Source organism: Perognathus longimembris, chromosome 12, assembly GCF_023159225.1.
Source record: "Perognathus longimembris pacificus isolate PPM17 chromosome 12, ASM2315922v1, whole genome shotgun sequence".
Classification (NCBI taxonomy): domain Eukaryota; kingdom Metazoa; phylum Chordata; class Mammalia; order Rodentia; family Heteromyidae; genus Perognathus; species Perognathus longimembris.
The window spans coordinates 10,209,139-10,225,368 of NC_063172.1; the positions used below are offsets into that span (position 1 = coordinate 10,209,139).

At 52.4% G+C, this 16,230-nt stretch overlaps 1 long non-coding RNA gene across 2 annotated transcripts in view; it reads right to left on the bottom strand.

The window, feature by feature from the left end:
- LOC125360447 overlaps nt 1-10,968 on the bottom strand; it is a 119,928-nt gene extending 108,960 nt beyond the window's left edge. For both annotated transcript variants that reach the window (XR_007212746.1, XR_007212744.1), the window contains exon 1: nt 10,534-10,968. This is a non-coding gene — a long non-coding RNA (uncharacterized LOC125360447). The remainder of the gene's footprint in view (nt 1-10,533) is intronic.
- Nucleotides 10,969-16,230: the final 5,262 nt, after the last annotated feature.

Genomic DNA, 16,230 nt, shown 5'->3' on the forward strand with positions numbered 1-16,230 from the left:
ACCACGCGTTCACCAACATCCATCACACCACACACACACACACACACACACACACACACACACACACACACACACAAAAGGGCAAATTCCAAAAAGATGAGGCAGCCATCAAACTGAGATAGAGAATGCCACGAACAGCGCACAGCTTCGCTATAACTGCAATGGAATTTCCTCCTTAGTCACTGGAAGGCACCAGGGCCTCCGATTCGGGCCAGGGAGAGGCCCCTGGAGCCACGTGAATCAGCCCTTGTTTTCCAGCTCCAGGGAACCCGAATCAGGAAGGCGCTGGGTGTGGAAGGTTCATTTTTCCTTTTCCTCAGCTCCCACCCTTACCCAACCCTGCCAAGCAACCCCCCTCCTACATAACATCTCAGAAAACCCAGGATCCACGGGCTGGGGTGATAGGTCGGAACCCAGGGGGAGGCCCGGTTTCACACGAAGAGGCCTTCGTGGGAAAATACCATGACGGCATTAGGAGTATTCTGCAGGAAACTTCACAACCCAGATCTGCCCGGCTGAGGCACAGTGCAATAAGCCAGGAGGAGTCCCTGGAAAGTCTGGCCTCCTTGCCCCAACTCTCCTCTGCCTGCTACGCCCTTGCTGTGTCCCGGAGGCAGGCAAATAGAGCTCGGATATAACTTCCGGTCATCCTCCCGGGAGTGCTGGCTGGCGATGGTTTATAACTTCCGGAAATCCTGCAGGACAGCGAGGGCTGTAAACATAACAGGCTCGTGTCACTTCCATCTGGCACAAAGGCTCGGCCTCCTGCAGGGCAGAGGACCCCTGGTTGTCCATCTGTATCCAGAATCTTCCATTTGCTGCACGCCCTGTGTGTTGGCATTCCGGAGGTAGGAAGCAGGCAGCCCAGGGAGGGAGGGTATGCCCGGGGAGTCCCGCGGGAAGAATGAAATGCCTTGCATTCTTGAATTCTAAATTAAAGCCCTCCAAGCTCTGCTGGTCTCCATGCAGTATGACTGGTGATAAGGCGTTCCTCTTTCCGAACTTGCTGGGAGAACCGTTTCAATCCTGGCATGTAGTAGGCAGCACCCAGTGAAGGGTGAAAACTACTTGAGAACCTGGCCCCTGTGGACTGTGCATCAGTGCCTCCGCTACCATGCTCATGACCTTGACGTGTGACCTCGTGCGTGGGAACCTGCCTCAAGCCTCACACAGCACCGGCACCAGGAAAGCACTGGCTTCTGCAGGCTAGAGAGCAGAGCCCGGCCCTCCTGTCCTCTCACCCCAGCGTCCAGCAGCAAGAGACAGCACATGAAGGAACCCAGGCAGGAGTCCTTGAAAGCCAAGCATCACACCAAAGGGACCCAATCTGCTCCGCCTGAGCCTAAACTTCTCCCCCATTTCCCCCTTCTCTCCTGATGTTTGTTGCTATCTAAACATTTATCATGTTGGAGAAGATGCAAAACGCTGCGACTATCTGATATGAAATGCGCCGTCAACTAGAAAGCTCACAGCCATTTGGAGGATTTATTTTGGTGCTAACGAGGGAGCAGATGAATCCCCAGGAATGGTTTAATTAACTCCACAAAAGGCAGCCAGGCATTCCCCCAGTGCCTCCCCCTCCCTCCCATCTCACTCGGGCTTTCGAGATTTCTTCAGGTAGTCAGGGAGGACAAAGGAATCTACAATACAAGGAGAAAAGTGCAGCCCACGTAGCCGTTGGTTCTGTCCATGAAGGAAGAGTGGGGAAATGAAGTGTGGCAGGGCCCATTCCAAACGGACCCTCTCTGAACTAACCCCAACAGTGAACAGGGCATCATGGAAGACTTGGGTTGTCTTGGGGGCTGGGTTTAGTGTATCTCATTTAACGATCAGAATCTTTCCCACATAGATTATTAGGACTCCAGTTTACGGTCGGGCAAACAGAAGCCAAGAGACATTAAGTAACTTGCCCACGACCACATGCCCGCGGCCACGTGAGATAAGAAAGCCTGAGACACTGATGTCGGGTACACCTAGAGTAAGAGATTTGCTGGACCTCCATTTTCTCAGCTGTGAAATGAGGATAGCTGGATAACCACAGCAACACTTTGTAGCTCAGCACACAAAAGTTCAGGTAAGAGGGCTGGGCAGGGGTATCAGTACAACCCCAGCCCTGCACCCCCAAAACAACATGATATCATCAAGTCACACAGTGAAGGGGCTCCAGTCTGACCTCTAAGCATCCACCTGTGTTTATGAGTCTTGGAAAGTCAAGGGCAAACAAAGTCTTCCTCAAGGAAGTGCGGCACCTACAAGAACCCAAAGCTAGGCACGGTGGCTCATAACTAAAATCCCAGCTACCCGAGAGGCTAAGACCGAGACACTCACAGCTGAAGGCCAGCCTGAACAAAAAGTTGCTTCATTTCAACAGAAAAGGCTTAGCATGGTAGAGTGCAGATGTCATTTCAGCCAACAGAAAGAGAAGCAAGAATAGGTCCAAGCTGACCTAGATAGAGACTTGGACTTAAAAAGCAAAAAGGGCTGGGGAGTTGACAAAAGTGGCAAGGGGCTCGTCCAGCAAGTGTGTGAGGCCCTGAGTTCAAACCCCGGCTCCAACAAAGAAAATGAACCTAAAGGCTTGTCTACTGATAAAACACACCAAGGGCCGGCAAACACCTGGAACACTGGTTGGTCCTGGATTGCTGGGGCCCGGGAATCGGCCTGGCCCCCTTACCTCTCCACCCACCCCCCTACCCCCCCACTCCATCCTGTCACCCCTGCCTCCGAAAGGCCAGGCTTGACTTTCCACTCTGCTGTCCTCGCCTAAAAACCCTTAGCCGTTTCTGAACAAGGGGCCCTGCATTTCCACTTCCACTGGGGCCTGCTCGTCATGCGGCTGACCTCCCTGGCTGAGCAGTCTCCCCCTCCCTGCCTCAACATCCAGGAGGCTTAACACCGACCGCAGAGCTGCAAACGATTGGGCCCGGCCAGCTCGGCACTTGGCACCTGGGTTCTGTGTTCCCCAACTGCTGAGTGACTCACAGGGTGCCTGGCAAGCAGTCCCTGTGTCAGGAACTGGCCAGCCCATGGGAGCCGGGTGTCCTGAGAGCTCAGGAAAGCCAGAGGGAGACACACAGTTCAGAATGATGGGGGGTGGGGGACAGGGGGAGGAGGAAGGGCACACCATCATCATCCTCAACATCTTTTCCCTGAAACACTTGGCCCCCAGAATGGCATCATTTAGAGGTCTGAGAAATCTGTACAGACAGACCAATCCTGCCCAGCACCTAGACCCACGTCTATCTATGGTCATCTCTTGGGACCCATCTGCATGCACTACAGGTAGCCCACCAGAGCCAAATCCGGCCCAGTCCGTGCTGTGCAATCGCAAGGGAAGGTTTTGTCTTCTGACAGAGCCCAACTCCACACTTGGGATACATGGGGAGAGAGTCCTATAAAAAGTTCGAATATCATCAACAAAAAACTAATGAAAGCCAGAGTCAAGAATGTTCCAAGTAAGACAGGGCAGTGCGGCTGGTATATGGAGTGAGAGTTGAAGATGAGGATTAAGATGGAGAATCAGATGTTTCCATGGTCACAGAGACATCTTGACTAAGTGCTCTAACAAATGCCCTGAGGCTTCCATCACCATCCACACAACCAACCTCAATGGTGTTGACTTTGTTCTTGGGGAAGTAAAGGCCAGGAAAGGGCAGAAGATAAGATTGCTGAAGCATCGCGTTGGAACTCAAGGGCAGGACTCGGGGCACGATCTCCCCAAGTGGCTCCCGTAACACGGGGCCCCTTTCTGGCTTCTTATTTAAGTGTTTCAGATCTAAACAAGTCATACTATATAGAGGAAGTGTCCCAAGCCCTCATAGGAGGTTCTGGAATCTGAAGAGACTTTCCAAAAGACAGTGGGAGGTGCGGAGGATGAAACCAGCAGCGAGCTCGGACCATCTACAGAATCCCCGCAGCTCCGGCCACAACAGCAAGGCCGAGTTCCTGGTCCCGATCATCTCGGGTGTGTCTGGCTGCGTCGTCTTGTCTTGAGCCAGTGCTGCTGGGCCTGGAAGAAACGGGCTCTCAGCCACTGCAGGCTCGGGGGGGGGGGGGGGGGGGAACTGGGGCTCCGCTCTCCCTGGCTCTGAGAGGCTCCCTCGGGGTCCCCCAGGGACCTCACGCAGGCCAGCTCTCGGGCACTTTCTCAGAGGTGACTCATTTGTCCTCCACAGCAATGTGCCGAGGAGTCACAAGACCAGTGGCCCGGGACTCCAGTGAGAAGCGGGGAGCCTGGAGCTCCTCACCGAGGTCCCCAGAATCGCCCAAGCCGACTCCACACTGAGAACCAGCTGCGGCACGGACCTGATCCCTCGGGATCTCTCCAGGGACAGCAGGCAGAACGGGCCTGCCTCACCCAGCGGAGACAGAGCCACCGTGAGCATGCTCGGAGGAGGGACTTGACCCGCCAAGGTTCACACATCAACTTCCTGGAGGAGGAGGAGGAGAAGATGAGGGCCCACAGGCCTCAGTCTCCCCAAGGCTCACACCGCCAGAAAGCCCCAGGCTGAACTGCTTTCTAGCCTCTCCCCAGAACATTTTTCTATCAGAAAAACTTTTCATTAGGCGTGTCCCATGGTTTCCTAAACACGGAACTTGAAGTTTCTGGGGGTCCCTGGGTGAGCAGAAAGCTGGGGAGGTTTGTGGCAGGCTGTGCTTATTTGTTAATGTCATCGCCTCCTGCTAACCAGTCTAACTTCCCAGGGACTCGCGGGCTCTCACCGAGGGCAGCTACTTATGCGGACCCAGGGGCAGAAAGGCCCAGTGCCCCCCCCCCCACCCACCAGCAGGGACAGACGGTGGCAGACAGATGGGAGGAGAAGACATCCCCACTCAGCAAATGGTCCACACGCCACCAGACAGCAAATGAGAGGAGGAAGAAACGCCTAGCCCACCCTCCACCCTCCACCACAGGAAATGAGCCACTCTCCAGCAAGGTGATAGCCACCAAGATCGACCGGGGCGCGGGTTCACTGTCAAGGCCACCATGCTCCTGGCTAGAGAGAGGATCACAGCCAGAGTTTCAGAAACGAGCCTGGCTCAGCTGACCTGCCTAAGGTGACTCCGGTCCAGTATGGTCTACCGGTTAGGGCCACTTCTGGTCTCAACCACGTTGCAGGCAATGCCACCATACCTGGTGTGCTTTGGTTTTTCCGAGATTCTCGCACAGTCTCTTTCTTACACCCTGGTCTTGCTGTGGGTGTCTGCAGTTCAGTTCCTGAAGAGGGCCCTACTCACCTGCCCTTCAAGGGACCAAAACCACCGTCCTGCACCACCTAGCGAGAGACCGCCTCGCAGTGGCTCTAAACCTTCACTGGCCTCCAAACTCGCTCAGGGATGACGAGGGCTTGGGGAAGGGGCGGGGGTCACCCAGAGACCCTGTGGAATCTGCTCCCTCCATTAACTTTGGAATTCCACAGGCCAGTGTTTTCTCAAGGCTTTCCCAAGGCCAAAGGAAGGACGGGGCAGTACTGCTCACACCCACAGGCTCTAGGGCCCCGCATGGGGAGTGGCTAACACTTAGAGAGCCAATATTAGATGGCCAGCCTGTGGGTACGAACAAGAGATCCGCAGGTCTCATGATTTGTAGATGAACCGTGTAAAGCTCAGGAGAGGTTAAGGAAGGTGGGCAAGGTCACATGACTATAAAATGGCAGAGCTTCAAAATCTGGTTGATTTGGCTCCAAAGACCATATTGCATCAAAAATGGCAGAGATCAGTCAAAGGGGACAGGATCTCTTTGACATAAGGACTCTGTATCGCAGGACACCGAGTGACCATGCCTAGGCTTTAGGCTCACAAGCCTAGCTTGTGAGCTAGGCTTTCTAGCTCACAAGCCACTCAAATGGGTGTGAGACTCTACTCCAGAGACCCAATAAGACACCTTGTTAAGAGGGCCGGAGACTGCAGTTGCCAATGCAGCAGCCCTGCTGGGGTAAACGCACAGGCCTTTGGGTTTCCTTGTCAGTTTCACACACAAGCTCCACAATGACTGGACCAGCCCTAGCGTGTGAAGGCTTTCCTCTGTATTTGCTGCAAAAAGCCCATGATGTAACCATCCATCTGCTGTTTAACTAACCTCATATATAAACATTACCTCTCCCACAGTTTTGCAGCAGAGCCTGTGATCAAGAAGTCTCTGTCTTTCAAAGACAAACAGGCTCCCTTCATTGAAACGAAGGACAAACTACGTTTTATTAGCCCAAGCCTGTTCTTATAAATAAAGTTTTATTGGCTCGTGGCCACACCCACTCCTTTACCTATCACATATGGCGGTTTCCCAGATGCAGAAGTGAGGTAGGAGAAGTTTGCCAATCCTCAATTTAGATACAGATATGACCTACTCTGCATGTTGTGCTAGCTAGGAAGACCAGGACCGAATTTAACATTGTTTGCATAATTCATCTTTAGTATTTTTATTTCTCTCTATATGTTCACACATACCTACATATGTATACATACACCCAAATACAAATACATATGCAAACACCACACACACACACACACACACACACACACACACACACACACACACACAATTTGAGTCAGTCTCTTTACATATAGCCCAACCTGGCCTTAATCCCTCTGGCCTCCATCTCCGAAGATCTAGGATTACATTCTTGTACCACCACATCCAGTTATATGCCCATATGTTTTAATCTAATACCACTTTAATATTTAGTTTAACAACAACTATTGTTCCCTTAGTACACATTATATGCCAGATACTGAATTAAGACCTAAATATGAACTCTTAAATCTCATAATAAACTCATGGGGGAAGTAATGTTACCCACCATTTATTTATTGAGGAGAAATGAATGAAAAACAATGAATGAAGAAGCCATCAAGTGACTGCAAAGGGAATACTTAGTCAGTCCTAACTCAACCTCAGAGAGTAATGCAGGGGTTGATGAGAAGGTCCAGGGCCCAGTAGATGTAAAAGTAGCAAGTGAGATTAGCAACTACAGTTGATTCCAGCAACACTTAGGGACTGTAAGGTACTATCTGCCTTGGAAACCTTCTAGTTTTCTCACTGTAGACCACCTTGTACAGTCACTTCACCAGAAATCCTCCAGACTTAAAGTAAATCATAGGCTCTGCAGACACGAAACAAGGCATAGATCACAAGCTCTGGTAATATGGTGGGGAGCCAGGCAGCTACAACACCACAGAGCTAAACAAAAATCTGCAACTCTAGCCAGACACTCGTGGTTCGTGCCTGTAAACCTGGCTGCTGAGAATTGCGGTTCAAAGCCAGCCACAGCACAAAAGTCCATGAGACTCTCAAGCTCCAGTTAACTAACAAAAAAGCCAGATGCAGAGCTGGAGCTCAAGTGATAGACTGCCAGCTTTCAGCACAAAAGCTGAGAGACAGTGCCCGGGCCTTGCATTCAAGCCCCAGTACTAGCACCAGGGAGGGAGGGAGGGAGGGAGGGAGGGAGGGAGGGAGGGAGGGAGGGAGGGAGGGAGGGAGGGAGGGAGGAAAGAGAAGAAGAGAAGAGGAGACTATCATCAAGGACAGCTTGTGTGCTTTCCACAGCTAACTAACTACATCAACTTTCTTGAATTCCCTGAGCCTATTTCTTCACAGATGTGCCGGAGGCCATACCCTCCTCACCAAAATGAAATACTGGTGAGCTCCATCCAAGCCTGTCAACACCGGCTCTCTCGCACACACTACTGTGTTCACCGGGATCCCAGGAGAAGGCAGGTGTGCAGTCCCATGGGGGACAGGACCAGGACCCTAAGCCATCTCTAGGAACAGTGCAAGTGGACGGATGGGCAGGGGGCGGTGTAGCTAGGAGGGCAGCCGCAGGACTAACACATGTGCTGTCAATCCCCACAGGAGCACTGCAAGGAAAATGCACTTCAGGAAATACATCCTGCCAGGCCGCTGAAGATGGACAGGGGAGGTGAGCACAGGCAGACAGGCTTGGAACTGGACGCAGAAATGCAGCCAAGAAGGGACACCAAGGGTACTGCCATGAACCAGAAAGCCTCAGCCTCACCATTATCTAACTGGGGAGTCCCAGGGGCGAGAGGCCCGCCACATCCTGATCTCCTGTCTTGCAAAACCTGTCATCCCCACGTTCTTCGCAAGCGTCGCAGCCAGAGGAGAAACAACGGAGTCCCTCCCAGACGGGGACCAGAGGAGCCCTGCCGAAGCCAGAGGGCTTAGGGGAGAAGCTGACTCGCTCCGCATCGGCAGATGCTGCGGTCTGTGGCTTTGGGATGGGGCAGAACGAGGTACCCTGGGGGTCTCTCACTTTGCCTCTCAGTGCTCTACTTACTCCGGCAATAAAACAAATGACAAACACTCTTGTCTACCCTCCCCCCAGCTCTGCTTGGAGGTTTGGATGGGGCAATGCTGGCCACATACCCTCACAGAGCTTGGCTTAATAAATAGTGATTATGGCTACATCTGTAGACACAGCAGGCAACTTCCTGTCCCGCCCACCTCTGGCTGGGCCAGCTCTCATGTGTGGCCGTAATGCTGTGTGTCTTCGGGTGCCTGAGGGTCCGTACCACCCGTCACCTCATAGGAGGGAGAAGACATAGCCCAGATCTTCGCAAGGAGGTTTCTCCAGGGAGCAAGAGACAAAAGGGAAGAGGTGGGAGAGGGCATGGAAAGGTGGAGGAGCCTGGGAGGACAGAGGGAAAGAGAGACTGCTGCACAATGAGCCCTTGAGCTGTGGTTCCTCCTGTTGGTTCCTCCTCCAGCCCTAAGGTCTGCCTCCTGGGCACTAGGAGGAGAACCCCTAAAAGCTGTCTCTTCTAAGACAGTGAGCACCCACAGAGAAGTTCTCAATACGCATATTGTTCTGGAGAGCCGAAAAGAACAGCTCACCTCTCAGCTGCTCACGACCAAACACTTGGCAGAATTTGCTTCCTGCTCTGCTTTCTCCTGAGTAAACAACCCTGGGTAAGCGCCATGGTCCCCAGAAGCTCCATGTTCACAGCAAGAACATGGGCACACCGCTACTCAACGGGAAGGGCTGCTGCACTAAGTTAGACAGATATCTGCTCAAGGAAGAGAGCGCTTGGTTCTCTCTGTCCTTTTGCAGTCCCCGGGACTGAACCCAGGGCTGCATCGACTGCTAGACAAGCACTCTACCACGTAAGTCACACTCAGCCCTATTGTTGGGGTTTCGCTTCTGGGATAAGCTCTCATTAGCGCTGCCCAGGATACCCTCGGACTCGTGGTTTTCCTGCCTCTACCTCTGGAGTGGCTGGGATTATAGAGGCACCACCATTGCCCAGCTCTCAGAATTTTTCAGGAAAATGAAAACGACAGAGCCGGCATTTCTTCGAGCCAACTCAAATAGGCCAAAGTGTCTGCTATGTGCCCAGCCCGTGGGGAGGGACAACCGTGGCCTCCTCAGTTGACGTGCCAGCAACTAGAGACCCAGTGAACTCCACTCCACTCCACCTCCTCCAAGTGAATAGGGAGGTGTAACACATGGGAAAGCTGGGGATGGAACAACGTAACTACAACCAGAGAAGTCCCCACAGGGAGGTCAGGAAGGTTTGTCTGAGAAGTACCGCCAGCATGGTAGAAATAGGAATTCAACCACCAACAGACCAAGGCCCCACCCCAGGTCGATCACGGCAGCCAAAGGCCAGGTGCCTTCAGGTGACCTGATTGTGCCTCTGGCCATTGGCGTTGATCTTCACATATCTCAGAGGCCCCCGTCCCCCAGGTCAAGTCCTGCCCAGAGGCCAGCTCAGAGCCTCTCTTGCTGCTCAGCTGTAGGGCCACACAGGGCTCTGTTTTGTCCTTGCCCACTGCCAACCTCCCACTCTGCCTTCCTCTAGAGTGCCAAGGACGGTGACCTTTCACCAGCCGTCACGCTGACCAGCAGTGTCCAGTGCAAAGTCTCACGCTGCCTACCCGGCTCTGCTGAGAAGAGCCGTCCAGGGGCCGGCAAGGCACTGTCCTGACCACATCGCGCTCACCGGGTCTATCTCAGCACCATCCCTGGGAGGTGGCAGGATGCTGAGATCGCCCCCGCTGAGGAGAGACACCACAGGAACCCGGCCCTCGTTTCCTGGAGTCACCCAGAAATTCAGAACTGGGACAGCCATCTGCCGACACACACCAGTCACAGTACTGATCACGTGGTGTCACGTCCTCAGTACGAAGCACAGAGCTGAAAATGTACACTTCTGTGCCCACCTTTCTTAGGAAGCTACCAAGGTCTTAATCCATTCTCCATAATGCCTTCCTCATCTGCCCTCTCTGCACACTGAGAGCCCGTGCCAGGCCCCCTCGATGTCTTAGGCGTGGACAGGCTGCCCCTGGTCCTGCATTCCAGGGAGGCCAGCAGGCAGGGAAGAGAGTGACAGGTAGGGTAGCTGGTGACAGCAAGAGAACAGTTGAATTCCCACCTGTCTCCCTGGGCACCTCACCCCATGCTACACCCATCACCACAAACCTTCAACCCGCAGGCAGGACGGCCTGGCACAAATCCCACCGTACCCTGGACAAAACACCCAAAAGATGCTTTGCAGGAAGAAGACAGGACTCACAGGTCAGAGGGAGCTGCCGTCAGGCGCTCCTGTCCCCATCACACGCAGAGATGCGGCCCTCGCAGCAGCCGTGGTCCTGGTCAGCCTGGAACAATCAACCCGGCGGGCGCTGGGCCAGGCGCTTCACACCAACCCTAACATCCTGAATCTCAGGGTGGAGGGGTTTTGTGACTCCGGGGCAGGCATCTTCCCCCATCGCTTCTCACTATAAATCCATGGGCTGAGAAAATTCCGGATTATCTTTTTATCTCTCTCTGGTCAAAGATTAGGCCTGGACAGGAAAGAAAAGATCAAGAGTCCGGTCACAATCACACATCCAAAGCCGCACTGAGTCACCCTTTCCTCCTGACTGTTACACTCAGAGAGGAACTCTGTGACTCCCCAGGGCGCTGGTACCCAGATGCAGGTGCAAGGGAGCCCAGAGAGGCCTCCAGTCAGAGCTGCCCTGGGCGCAGAGCACCTTCCAGCTCCTCAGAGCCATCAGGGAGGCGAGGAGGTGAGAGGAGAACGCGGTACAGAGCCAGAGAGTTAGGTGGCTGGCCTGGAAGTCCGACTTGGCATCCGCCCAGCTCCCCCGCTGGGCTGAGAGGGCCCTACAAGAGTTTAAAGTCAGCTGGTCGGAAGTCATTCTTTGTTTTGTTTCTTTTTTTAAAGACAACCACAAAACCCTGGCTTGGCTCCAGGCCCGGCCCTACACTGGGAGGGAAGCCTGGGGCCTCTTTCCCATTCAATCATTCATTCTCATTCAGCAGTTCTCAGCCCCTACAAGGTACCAAGAATTCTTCCAGCTACAGGTGATGTCTTTGTGTCCCTAACTCAGACCCAGAGGTCAGAGAAGAACAAATTTGAACAGGGCATTGGTGGCTCACGGCCCCGGTAAACTACATAATCAAAAGGCTGAGAGCTAAGTACTGTGGTTCGAAGCCAGCCCGGGCAGAAATATCCCTGAGACTTATCTTTAATGGATCAACAGAAAGCTAGAAGTAATGGTGTAACTGAAGTTAGAGAGCCAGCCTTGAATGAAAAAGCCAAGTGAGAAGATGAGGCCCTGAGTTCAAGCCCCAGTATTGGAATGGAGGGACGGACGGACGGACACACAGACAATCACGGACACACACACACATCATTCCATAGTCTCTAGGGCTTAAGGCCTAGCTTTCCCCAGCCACCCATACAAGCAGTAACCATCTTGGTGTTGGTGTCTGTCCCTGCTCTACTTCAAGCCCTGGCCTCCCCATCTCGTGCAATGCAGATACGGAGACTCCTGGCCTCGGCTTCCTGAAGAAGATATGCAAACCACAAGGACTCTGCTCCAAGCCAGTAAAGAGGAGAGCCACCTGCATGTGAAGTGAGATGTGTCTGTCTCCCAACACTGAGCCTGTGTCCGTCACGCGGATCCATCTTGTGAAGGATACCTACTCAAAATGGCTGTAACTGCAAACATCCAGAGACTCGCTATTCTCATACCCACAAAGGCTATGAGTTATAAACATTATTATTCCATTTTAGAGACGGGGAGGAAAAAGGCAAGATGGAGAGGTTAAGCAACCTCCTCCCAAAGTCACACACTAAAAACAAAAACGAAAGAAAAAAAAATCGTGGAATCAAAGTGTGGAACTAATGGAGCTGGGAATGTGGCCTACTGGTAAAGTGCTCGTCTCATATACATGAAGCCCTGGGTTCGATTCCTCAGCACCACATATATAGAAAAAGCCAGAAGTGACACTGTGGCTCAAGTGGTAGAGTACTTAGCCTTGAGCAAAAAGAAGCCAGGGACAGTGCTCAGGCCCTGGGTTCAAGCCCCAGGACTGGCAAAAAACAAAACCAAGTATGAAACTAAGCATCTTGACTCAAATGCCAATGAATATGTCTTCCATGCCAACTCCCATCAACAGATTATTACACACTTAGTGGTTTGAAGAAGTACAAATGTATTATCTTAGCCTAATACCGTGGCTTATGCCTGCAATCCTAGCTACTCCGGAGGCTGAGATCTGAAGATGGAGGTTCAAAGGCAGACCAGGCAAGAAAGTCTGTGAGATTCTTATCTCCAATTAGCCACCAGAAAACAGGAAGTGTTGCTGTGTTCAAAGTGGTAGAAGGCTAGCCTTGAGCAAAAGAGCACAGGAACAGTGCCTAGGCGCGGAATTCAAGCCTCAAACAACAACAAACTATTATATTACGGTGCTAGTCAGAAAGCTGACACAGGTCTAAACTACAGGTCTAAACTACAACCAAGCTGAGTTCAGGCTGCATTTCCTCCCAGAATCCCCTGTCCTGCTTCGTCTAGCTCCAAGAGGTTGTTTATGTGCCAGAGACTGAGGCTTTCTCCCTCTGTCTACATACCCGGCCCACACCCTCTCTGTGCTCCTGCTGTCTGCATACAGCTCTTTCTCCGACCCTAAACAGGCAGGTTTTTCTCTTGAGAACACATCGACATGTATAATTACCCTCTAAATATCTGGGAACCCCCGTTTTCCCATAAAAATGACACTTGTCACACAGATTTCTGCCAAGATCCCTGTTTTCCTGAAGAGTTATCAGTGGCCACGAATTAGTAAGATTTTAGGAGACCATCACAAAGCTGGGCGCTGGACACGGATGATTTCATTCAGGACTACAAAGGCTCCCGAGAGGTAGATTTGGTTTTTCCCGTTGTGCACAGTGAGAGTCGGTAACATCTGAGCTCAGACTTTACTGGCAGAGTCATGGGCTACATCCACAGCGGCTGTGACTCCTACGTTTAAGTTTTTCTCCATTATAAAGCAAACCTAAACCTACACGAAGCCAGTGCTTCTAGAAAGTTCTGCTTTGGTCAGTTAGCAACTAGCTCCTGTTGGACCAGCTCTATAACAACTAAAAAACAAAACATTTTAAAAGAAATAGAAAAATAACGGAGAGGAGAGAAGATGGAAGGGAAACAAGGGTAAAGAACAGAACGAGGAAAAGGATATAGAGTTGAGGATAGAGGTGGAAGGAAGACAAAGAGAAAGAAAAGGAAGGGGAGGGGAGGGGAGGAGAGGGGAGGGAGAGAAGAAGGGAGGGAGAGAAGAAGGGGGAAGGAGTCACAGCAAGGCACAACACCCTGGCAAATGGTTAAAAAAACCAATGATGGAGACATTTGTGACAGAAGCCAGAAAGAAGGTCCCCTGTCCTGCCTAAACCTAAGGAAATGCCAGGCACCAATGGAAGTCTGAGTGTCTTCAAGCATCAACCTCTACAAAAGAGGAAGTGCAGCTAGTAGTTAAAACGGGGTTCCAAATTAGCCTACCAAATTACCAATGTTACTATTCTGGGACTGTGTGGTTTTGGGGGGATTGTTGGTTGTTGTGGGTTTGGATAATCGGTTGGTTGGTTGGATTTGGGGTGGAGTTGTTTTTGTTTTTTGAGGTGGGTCTTGTTATGTATTGCCATCTGGCCTCTTCTCACGTCCATCCTTCCAGCCTCACACTCCTGAGTGCTAGGACTATACACAGGCAGTACACAATGACAGCTGCCTTGGTGAACTGCTTTTAATCTTCTGTATCCTCACCTGTGAAATGAATATCAACAGCGCCTACTACTTCATAGTTCCATTGTGAAGTGATGCTATGTTCTCAATATCTGCGTGTCCCCAAAACACCAGTGTTGACATTGGAACACACACACACACACACACACACACACACACACACACACACACACACACGGTGATAGGTGTTAGGAGGAGGGGCGGCTGGGGTATAATTACGCCATGACAGTGGAGCCCTCCGAGGAGCTTAAAGTGTCCTTCTAAGAGGGACCCGAGGGATCTTCTTCACCGCTGCCACCGCATGAGGACACGGCAAGAAGCTTCCTCCTACGAACCAGAAGATGGGCCCTCAACCAGTGCGGTCCTGGTCGTGACCTTCCAGCCTCCAGAACCGTGGGAAATAAGTTCCTCAGGTTGAAAGACCAGGGAGTGTGTGACAGCCACGCACATGGGAAGACTGGCATGACATAATCAACGTCAGCAGGTGGCAGGTAGCTGGGCACACCTGCAGAGCTCCATGGTGCTGTCCCCGTCCCGTCAAATGGGAGAAGCCACGTGCAAGTCAAGCCCCCCCCCCGCCCCTCTCGCTGGCGCCTTCTCATGGCTCCCCACCTCCTAAAGCGGCTGTGCCGGCACAGGGCAGCGGCAAGAGAGAGGCAGCGTGGCTGCACGCACCTCAGGACTGGCACCTGGTCAGCTGGCAGGAGCTGCTTACCACAGGAAGCAGAGCTGTGATTGATGGATGTGTGGTGCAGCCTCAGTTAATAGCAGGGAAGAGAATGGGGGACACGCTGTTAAATATTTACTGAGGCCCCCGGGCAAGTCTGAAGCTGCGTTTATTTTGTCGGAGCGGGATCCATTAGCGCTCCGTCACCTGAGGAAGAATGATGGCATGGTCTCGGGCGCAGGACGGCGGCGGGCAGCGGGCCCTCACCTCGGTGCTCACTCGGGCAGGGGCTGCAGCACGCACAGCACGGTGCCCCGGGTCTCAGGGTGCCATCACGGCTGTGGCACATCTCTTGCAGAGAGTGTTTCCAGTCTGTGTCGCCCAGGCCTGGGAACAGGAATGTGGACAGCACATACGAACTGTCTAAAGGACAAGCAGCCACTCTGGGGCTCTGTTGGAACTATCCACAAACGTGGAGTCCATGCGTGGCCCCGAGGCTCCACTGGATAACAACCTAGCACCGCGTGCACTTGACCAGGGAAAGGCAAGTATGAGGATGCGCCCAGCACTGCTATTCTGGAACGGCCATGGAAACTCCTCGAATGCCTGTCGGCGGTACGATGGGTTTTTAAAATACGCATAATATAGTAAGCGGGCATTGGTGGCTCGTGCCTGTCATCCCAGAGACTCAGGAGCTTACATTCTGAGGACTGTGGTTCGAAGCCAGCCCAGGCAGGAAAAAGTCCATGAGACTTTTACCTCCAATTGTCTTATTAAAAAGCCAGAAGTAGAGCTGTGTCTCAAGTGGTAGAGAACTAACCTCGAGCACAAAAGCTTCGGAAGATAGCATCAGGCCCTGAGTTCAATTCCCAAGATTGGCACATGCACGCGCCCAGACAGACAGACAGACAGACAGACACACACACACACACACACACACACACACACACACACAGTGCATCCACCGATTAAGCTTCTCGGAGGTTACGCCGTGTAAATGACTGGAAGAGCGAGGAGGGGGCTTGTGAAATGCTCTTCCAAGTGCTGAGCGGTTCTGCATTTCACTTGTGAACATTTATCAAGCGATCTATCTATCACAAATGACGTGTCTGCTTCTGGGTATGGATTTTTTAAGTCTGTGAAAAATTAGCTCGCACTTGGTGGGGCCTGTGAGGGTCTGTGATGGCCGCTTGGGAAGCAGCGACTTGCAAGGGTCTCCTGTACATGGTCTCCTAGCTGCCCGCTGCCACCAGCGGCCCCGGCCTTGAGGATGGGTAGAAGAGAAGAAGGCATCCCCAAAACAGCATGGCCCCAGGCCTATTCTCTAGGCTGAGGGTCTTTTCCTCTCTGCCTCTCAGACTGGTCAGGACCCAAGTGTCACTTCCTTCTTGACCTGCCTTGCAGCTATTTCCACCACCACCCTCCAAAGAGCAGATGGAAGAAAAAAGAAAAGAACCACAGAACGGATTGCCTCTAGCACCTCTGTATGCCAGCTCCGCCGGAATATGGGATAGGTGAG